Source organism: Phaethon lepturus, unplaced genomic scaffold (genome assembly GCF_000687285.1).
Source record: "Phaethon lepturus isolate BGI_N335 unplaced genomic scaffold, ASM68728v1 scaffold6358, whole genome shotgun sequence".
Taxonomy (NCBI): Eukaryota; Metazoa; Chordata; class Aves; order Phaethontiformes; family Phaethontidae; genus Phaethon; species Phaethon lepturus.
In genome coordinates, this window is record NW_010556807.1 from 58974 (window position 1) to 68094 (window position 9121).

Genomic DNA, 9121 nt, shown 5'->3' on the forward strand with positions numbered 1-9121 from the left:
GTTTCCCAAACTGAAAAATCATTTTGGACCATTGTTTAAAGTTCAGTTTGAAAACTGTATCACAAGAAAAATGGGTAGGGATTCTTTCTCCCTTACGCCTTCAGGGAATGAGTAGTATTTAGAATCTCTGGCTGAAATTCAAGCCTTTTTACCGTGTAAATTTTTAATATAAACTCATTGACTCGCTTTTTACATCTGAGGACTGAAAATGGATCTTAATGTTTAAGTTGTGGAATGGTATATTTCTTAAATGAAGGGGGAACATTTAAAAAAAAATAGATTAGAATACCAGCATTAGTGAGCTTAAGGAATTTTAGTATGTAATAGCAAAGTATAGCAAAGTATTTGATTAAAAAAATTAATCTTGAATTGCTAGTCTGTAACTAGGTGCATTCTAATTTAGCAGGTGAATATTCTTTACTTATCGATATATGATGGGCTTTTTGCAAATAGAAACCTTTATCTGAGTCCCATGTGTTGCTTGTACTGATGGGATGTATGCTTACAGCAGCTTACTGCTGCTTTAAAATGTATAAAATATGTTTTGAGTGTTTGCTCATAACTCTTTCTAACCTCCACTTGTTAAATTGTCAGACATTGGTATTTTATCAGTCCGCAATGTAAGTTTAAACTAATGTTCTTAGGAATCCAACTTGTACACACACTGTTTAAAAACCCTCAGGGACAGTTTACACACTATCCTCACTCAATTCAGGTACTTGTACTCTCTTCTTAAACCTAGCAGTGACTTGTATTTTGTTTTGCTTTTCTTTTGACGTGCTGATAGCACATCCTTGATGAATGTCAACTTAAAACTCAGTTCAGGTATCCAGGTATAACTCAGCCAAACGGATTTTAAAGCTGCATATTTACTCTCCAGCACACAGTGCCTCAGACACTTATAGTGGCATTCTGTATATTCAGTTATTACTACTGAGCAGATCGCGTGGGGGTTCCTGGTATGTATTGTAAGAAATTCCTATGTATATTATATAATATGTATTATATTATATACATATATAGTATATATGTTATCTTAAACTTATATATTTTAAAATGCCACTACTAGCCAGCGCAGCTAAAAATGAAATACATTCCCAACTGCTTCTGCGAAGGGCAGAGGCAGCATCTTAACGTGGCTCTTGCTTCTCTCTCACCATAACTACTTCTAACCTCAAGCACGGGTCCTTGGCTGTCTGACCTCTACACTCTAGTTATGCAATGTCCTTAGAGAATTCTGTGCACTGGCCACTGTGATGGAAACCAATGGGCCGGGAGTGCTTTGAGTTTATTAGTAATTGTTCTGCCAAAGTTGGTGTTCGTATGACAAGCGTGTAAACCTGTCAGATAATTGGCAGAGGTCCAAGTCGGTAACGGTGCCCGTAATGGCTTTCGCCCCCGGGGGAGGACCCGGCCCTCCCCCCGGGTCTCCTCGCTAATGCTGGGCTAATGCTAATTCAGAATGCCTTGGCACTTAACATCTGTGGTGCCGGGCCTCCGTGCTGCGCTCGCGAGGAGGCCAACCTTTAAAGCGAAATGTGCTGTTCTGCTCTCGCTCTGATCGGCTGGCAGTTGCAAGTCAGCAACACCTCTGCTTTATTATTTGACACTTTACATCTAAAAAGTCTTCTCTCTCTATTTATGTAACCCATAGTCTTTGAAGAGTATGGAAAACGGCATTTCTCTCTGACCTCTAGAAGTTCAAGTGTCATGGGAAAAAAAAACAGGAACCCCCCCTTTACTCTTATGGACCTCATTTCAATATACTGTTTACAGTTTGACGGAATTGTATAATTTAATATTTCTCTTGTACTGTAGTTTATATTTATTTACAGATTTTTTTTGTACTGTGTGATTTGAATTTTTTGTTCCTTGCTATGATCAATGTTTTATGTAGTAGAGCACTTATGATCACAAATTAAGGTTTTTGGTTTGATTGCACTACATTAATTTTTTTAATGCAGTTCTGATTTTTTGACTGGACTAAATAAGCTGTGTCTTAATGTATGTGATAAGTACTTTTAAATTTTTATTTCATGTGGTCCATTTATTTTTTGCATTGTATGTCAAAGCGCTAATTATCTTGTTGTGCATGTGTAAGATTTAATGGCTCCATTGTATTATTTGACCATGTCATTTTGGAAACACATTCCCAGCTGTAACGTTGTGTATGGTAGTTTTCACTGGATGCTAGACTTTTCAAAACCACTATTCTTCTAATAAATTTTGTTGTGAAAAACTTTAAGGGGTTCCAATTCTGTTGTTTCTAGTGTGCTTTCTGAGTGCCCGCACTAATCAGCGGAGGTTATGAAATGCGAACTATCACAGATCGAGAGAAGCAGGGGAGGAAGTGAAAATTGAAGGTAAAACAAATTCCGGCCGAAGGATCAAGCTGTGGCGTTTCCGTACTCCGTTTAGTGCTTGTCCTAAATAGGATTGGCGATAAAGCTGCTTTAGCAGCTGGGTAGGGAATAGACGTGAAAGCTGAAACGCTGGCTCGTAGCAGCCCGCTCTCATGAACTCCCGCGCTCTAATTTGCTCTTCCCTGCTGGCCACCTTAATTTCTTTCATGGTGAATAATTTATCCGGTGAAGAATGAACAGTCTCTCAGGGGTGGCGGGGGGGACCCACAAGTGATGTAGGCTTGTTCGTTGAGCACTTAGTACTGAGTCCAGGTAGGAACGGTGGTAATCAAAGCCTTGCTGGGAACCTCGGCCCCTGCCTTGTGCGGTTCGGCGCGGCTCGCGCGCGCGGTCCGTGGACGCGAGGGGTTAGGTAGCAGGGCAGCGTGCCTTTTTGAGCAGCTGGGATGCGTGCCGGAGGAGATGGGGCCAGGCTGAGGGAGGTTGCTTAGCTGCCTGCTCGCACCAGTAGGCACTGGTGTTGCTTTTATTCTCTCCATGGCCACCAGCTCTCCCTCGCAGAGGGGCAGGACCCCAGCTCCCCATTAACGTGCGGGAAGCTCCAGCAGCTCTGTCCTGCTGTCCTCCTGCGCCGGGGCACAAGGCAAATTCAGCAGTGACCCCACGCTTCAGCTGGCCTTTATCGGAGACCCATGTTTACTTTCTCGCGACTGTACTTCGGGTTGAACTACTTTATGCATTATTGATACCGGAATGTTGAATACTGAAAAGTAGGTTACAGTAAGTGGTGTATAATGGAACCCATGTGAGTTTAGGCATTTCTGCTAACCTTTGCGTTCAGTCCTAGGATGATTTTGAGTGATGCGTAGGGATTTCCTCGCTTTAGGAAAATGTATCATGCTGCACATTGTCTAGCCTAGGTTTCTTTTCTCCTGAGAAATTGCATTTCTCAGCTTGTGCTATTGAAAAGTAGGTAATTCAAGGTTTGCATTTGCTAATGGGATTTTTCAGTGCCTTTTTTTTTAAAGATCCTTAAATAACTATTCGATTACAAACTAACTAACTGTTGTATTCCTTGTATACTAATACTGGCATTAAAAACAAAAAGCAAAATGGTAAGGTACCTGAGTGTTGTCATGGGTTTAGCTTTACTGGGCAAATCTCTTAAAACTTGGTTTGACTAGAGACTACATCTTACACTTATTCAGGAATAGTGAGTCTTGACGTGTAAATAGCTTGAAAGCCTTGTGCTGTAAACTAGCATTTATCATATTTTTTTTCTGTGTGTCTGAATACATCTGTCACATCTATGAAAATAGCCTTTGAAAGTGATGAACCATATTCCCATCTGCCATTCTTTAGGATGTATTACACTCCGCAAGCTTTTCCCAGAATATTTTTAATCAACACTTTTAGTCCTGCGATTATCAGAAACACCAAGTTTGTCTGGTTTTCCTGGAGGACTTGCTGATGGTCTCGCATGGTTGAGCTGAAGTTGTTCAGACTTAAAAGAAGTTGAGACCATGTTCCTTTAAAGCTGTTTGCTGTAATACAAATACGTATCATGACGAGAGTGCACAAGGTGTTGCACCCAGGCCTGGAAAGAAGTATCCATGCCGTTGTCACAGAAGTAGAAAAGAAACATAATCAGCCCTGTTAGCTTAAAAAGTCTTCTGCTAATTTACCTCAGCTCGTTTTGACTCAGGGTGAGTTTTGAGCTGCTCCACTTGTTACTGGAAGAGGCAGCTGCCTCTTCTGAACCTGCAGGAGCATATCTGGTCACCTTCTGAAGTAACAGATCCTTCACGGAGCAGCAGTGGACAGTACCCCCATGTACACCTGGGTCACCTTCTACAATCCAGATCCTCTAACAGATGTGAAATGAGAGGCTCTGCTGATTGCTCTTTTTGTGAAAACGTGTGCTTTGGCGAAGGGAAGAGCAGAAAGCTTCAGGTCACTACCTGCAAGTGTTGGGATTAATGCTAGACCTGAAAGTAGGCAACTCCCTGACCTCAGCATGAAGGATCTGAACCGCCCTTGTGTTGGAAAGCATCTTAAGTTTTGTGAATGAAGCTGATTTAATCAAGGAAATTCCTGAGCGTCACAATCTCATCTTCTTGTGCAACCAAAACCGAGCCCTGGGGTCGTGGCTGCCCAGAGTCGAACAGCAGCAATGCAGAGCCTGCTCTGGCGTCCTCGGTAAGGCGGATCACCGCTGGCTTTCCTGCCTGAGCGTGCTGAGCTCTCTAATTTCCTAGAGGCCAGACAAAACTGGGTCTGGGGGAAGGGGGAGGATTTAAATCCCCGATTCAGCAAGATACTAATTTCAGATCACTAATTTCTTAATCTGCAAACTGCTGCATGTGCTCTGGCAGATGCCCAGCGATGGGCACTTGCTGAGCTGTGGTTTTAACTAGGAATGAGCAGCAGGTTCTTGGACCTGTTTAGGAATGTGATTCATGTACAGAGGAACAGAGGTACAGACCAAAAGCAATTTCAGAAACAGAGCTTGAAGTGTTAGGAGCAAATCCAGGAATATGGATTTTGATACAATAAAGATGGCAAAGAGATTAAAATAAGTCAATCTTTTTGATATAGTTATTCTCAAGACACTTTCATGGACGTTATACTGCTGGAAGGATCCCAGGTAGCACCGTTTGTGGCAGTACTGTTTCCCCTGATCCTGGGACCTTTGATGCAGCCTCTGTGACTTCAAATCCAAGATGTTCTCAATTGTCAAGTAGAAAATTCAGTAGAAATCTGAATGACTTCATATTTGTGAATTATGAATTAAGTTCCTTCTTGCCCACCTCCCCAAAAAACCCAGATAACACAACCTTTAAAAGCTTGCTTTTGCTATCATGAAGAGGGAGCGCAAAACAATTGCATCTTATTTTTACAGGTCACTTTTAAAGTATCAGAGTTTACAGGTTGTGTTTGAGAGAAAACTTCTAAGGTCTTCTCTTGCCGCCTCCTCTGCAGGTGTCATGCAGCTCTGCAGGAGGTCTACTGAGCGCACACTTGACTAAAAGGCAGATTTTTTTGTGTGAGGTGGCTACAGCTCAACTCTCCAGGAACTGTTTAAAAGCTCGGCTAAAACTAGAAGCGCTTAAGATCTATTTCAGAGTGTAGAAGCATAATCACTGCTGCCTGAAAACGCAAAGGTTGCCTGTATGAAAATACAGCCGCATCTCCCCCAGGGACCGACCAGAGCCTGGGGCTGTGACCTACCGGGCGCCTACGGTAAGGCAGCGACGGACGGGGCAGGGCGTCAGCCGCAGCCTGAACCGCAGCCTGCGGCGGGTCCGGCGAGACGCTTCTCCCAGCCCGTGCGGCGGCTCCCGCCTTATCTCCGTTGCTGCTGTTACCTGGGCAAGCTCGATCCCGGCTCGCGTCCCTGCCTCTGCCGGACTCCTGCCTCCAGGTGCAGATCGGGCAGCCTCGTGCCGGCAGGAGGGGTGGTTTGTCTGTACAGGGTCATCAGCAAACTGTCTGTAAAAACTATAGTGCTAAACAGGCAGTTTTGTTACACCTGCTAAAGTTCGGGGTATTTTTTGCTGACGTGCCCCGAGGTCCCATCATCACACGTCCCCAATCCCTCCTGCCCAGCTAATAAAGTCTAAGGCTTGCTTAACTTGTTTCGGAGTGACATTCCTAACTTTGAAAGGGGCTTTTATGGTTTCGTTTCTTAAAGCTGAGCCTTTGACTGTGCTTTTCTTCTCACTGAGCTTTGGAGGAAGGCTCTGGCACTAGTTGTTGAGAGTTCCTCTGGCTCTAAAGTGACGCGAGGAGAAGCTGAACAGCTTCATCACGCATGGGAAGGGGTTTTCAAGCAGAGAGCTGATAGGTGTGCTGGGACCCTTGCTGTAAGCTAAGCCTGAGGTGCTTGCTTGGGGAATCCACTGGCTTCCACCATGTTCCCCCTTTAGGTGAAGGTGGTAGTATGTTGTTTGTGTGTTTTCAGTTGTGCTGTGGTCAGACGTGGTATCTTCCTGAGGTTCCTTTCAGGCCTTCAAAGCAAGCAGCCACGTGTGAGGTGTTAGCAGTGGTTTAAAGCAAACTGTTTGACTTTGAAAGGAGGTTGTAAAAAAAGGCACTGTAGGATTCAGGTTTTGCATAAGAAGCTGTCAGAACAAATGTACTCTGCTTGTACGGAAACACAAGTTTTCTTCTGATTTCTAGCCATCAAACATCAGCGCTAGATGTGAAAGCTACAGCAGCTTGCTCTGCACCTGAAGTGTCTTCACCAATAACAAAAGTCGTCCTTGGGCCGTGGCGACAGCTCCCGAACCTCACTGCTCGCTAGAGGTCTGCCTGGCTGTAATTCAGTGAGTTTTTCTGCTGGAAAGGACCTGTGTCGGCTTTTCTCTAATAGACACAAGCGTGTGTGGCAAGGGTGACTGCTCGACTGCTCTTTAATTCTAGCCTTCTTGCCTATACCTGTCCTTATGTCAGTGCCTTTACTTTTGTTTGAGTGTAGACTGGCTTGCTAGTTGTTAAAAGCAATAATAACATAACTCTGGATTTAAAAGAAATACACCTTGTGGCTCCTTTGATGATAGTATTATTAAATTAGGAATAATAATTAGTAATAAAGCTTAAAATCGGTGTAACGTAGCACAAAGTGACAAATGTTGTGGCTTAGTGCTGGCAAAAGGCAGGGTGGTAAGGTTTGGGTTTTGGCTGTTTCGTCTGTTCTTTTATAGCTCCTGAGCAAAAAAACGGACTTTCCTTGCAAGATTAGTGGGAGTAGGGAGGCCTCAGGAGGACAACAGGGAATCTGGCACTCAGCCTTTTGTGGGTCAAAAATCCCCACGGCACGTGTGGTTTGGACACCGGCGTCGCCGTCTGAATGCGCGAGTCGCTGCGAGGAGGATTTTTTAGAGGTGGTTTTGCCGCAATTTCTGGGGATGGTCCCGTTCTCTGTTTCTCTGGTCATATAAAGCAGAGTAGAAACGCCAACACCCCATTAGTGCTGTGGTCTTGTTACCACCGCGTGGTTAAGTGTGAGTTCATTTCTCTGAGCTTTCAGGGTTCGCGTAGTGCACTTACTGTTAATACGATAAAAAACAGCTGCGGTCGAGGAGATCCGTGAGTGCTTGATGGGCAGCGTGTGCTAATGGGCCGTCATCGCTTCAGCTTCCTCTGTGAAGCTTAGGGACTCGTTTTGCTGCCGGTGGGAGCGGAGGGGCCGGGGAAGGCGCAGGAGTCAGCGGGAGGCAATCTGTGAAGGCATCTGGGGGGGAGCTGCCTGGCTGCGGCGCTCGCTCCTTCCTCTCTGCGCGTGAGGCGTGATGAGTCGGTTCTGCTTTTTCCAAAGGATCTGTTCCTTTGCAGGCATAAGCCTTTGTTGATAAATTTTTTCCTTTCATTTTTCCCTTTATGGCAAACCAGCAATTGGTGGGTTTTGTCCCCAGTAGAAAGGAACAAACAATACTTATTGTTATGCTGTGGGAAGGAAAACTACACGGAGATAAAGTACATTTTAACTGCGGCGTCCAATTATGAAGGGTAAACTGTCAAAACTGAGGAGGCTTTAAATATGGTAAATAACCCTAAAGAAAACTGGGTGTATTAGTGGTTCCCTGCCTCCATTTGCCACGTAACTGGACAAATACTTGATGCGTGGGGGAGATGGGAGCTTTTTTAGTGGACGTTAGCCATAGTCGAATGAGGTTTGTATTTGGTAGTCTTCCTTTGGCATTGAAATGTGTGACAATGTAAACAAAGGAGAAAAATAATTGTGGGCTGGGATACCAAGGTGGATTTTTGAGAGGAGAACAGATTTTTTTAAGAGGGGGAGGAAAGGCAATAGTGTGTAATAACGACAAGGGTTAAAAAAAAAAAAAGAGTTGATGTGAGGGATGTGCAGAAATGGAAGGATGAGAGGTTTGAGCTAGAGGGGAGGGCTGTGCATTAGCACAGAGGAAACCTCTCCCCACTGGCGTGCGTAGAGACATTTCCTGCCTTATGTTTTGGTTTCTTAATAGTTATCTGACTATAAAATTAACCTACCTCATTTAATGGTAGTTGAATGGCAGTTAAATTAACCCACTTTCAAAACAGAGCTTACCTAGCCCGTCGGCTCTGAGACAGTCTCGTCCCCAGGCATCCGGGGCTGCCACCCACTTCTCTGCCTTAACCCATTTCCCAAGCAGCCAGCAGTGCATCAGAAACCGGGTGACAGAGAGTACGGACACGTATCAAACCGCTAATTCGTATTTCACTAGGCATTTCCGTGCGAGGAGCTGTAGCATCGGCACGTGGGGCGTGCTGCCGTTAGGAGCTGTGATACTGTTTCTATTAACAGCATGGCCTTGATTATCTGAGGCCCAATTATCTGAATCTCCAGGTTATCTGAAATGGGGTCATATCCCCCAGCGACTGTTAATTACACCCAAGATACCCTCTGCTCTCCAAATGTCTTCCACTGGCTCCTCCCAAGCTTTGGCGACCGGGTTGTGCTGGGTGGGTTTAGCCCTACCTGGCCGCTGCGTTCAGTTTTTCATACCCGCGTTGGGGGAAAAAAAAAAAAATCCTGGATATTTGCAGACTTTAAAATCTTTGAAGACTTCTAGAGGTAGAGAGTGGCTGTGGGTGGCAAGGTCCCTGCCGGAGCTGGGGCCAGCAGTGTCTGCAGAGAGGGCAGCCCACGCGTTTGGGTTCCCCCCCCAGGTGCGGCCCTGCAGCACAGGGGCGAGGTGGGATTCGGCTCCGCGCAGCGTATCCTGCTCGCAAGCCCCAATGCGCTGCAGACG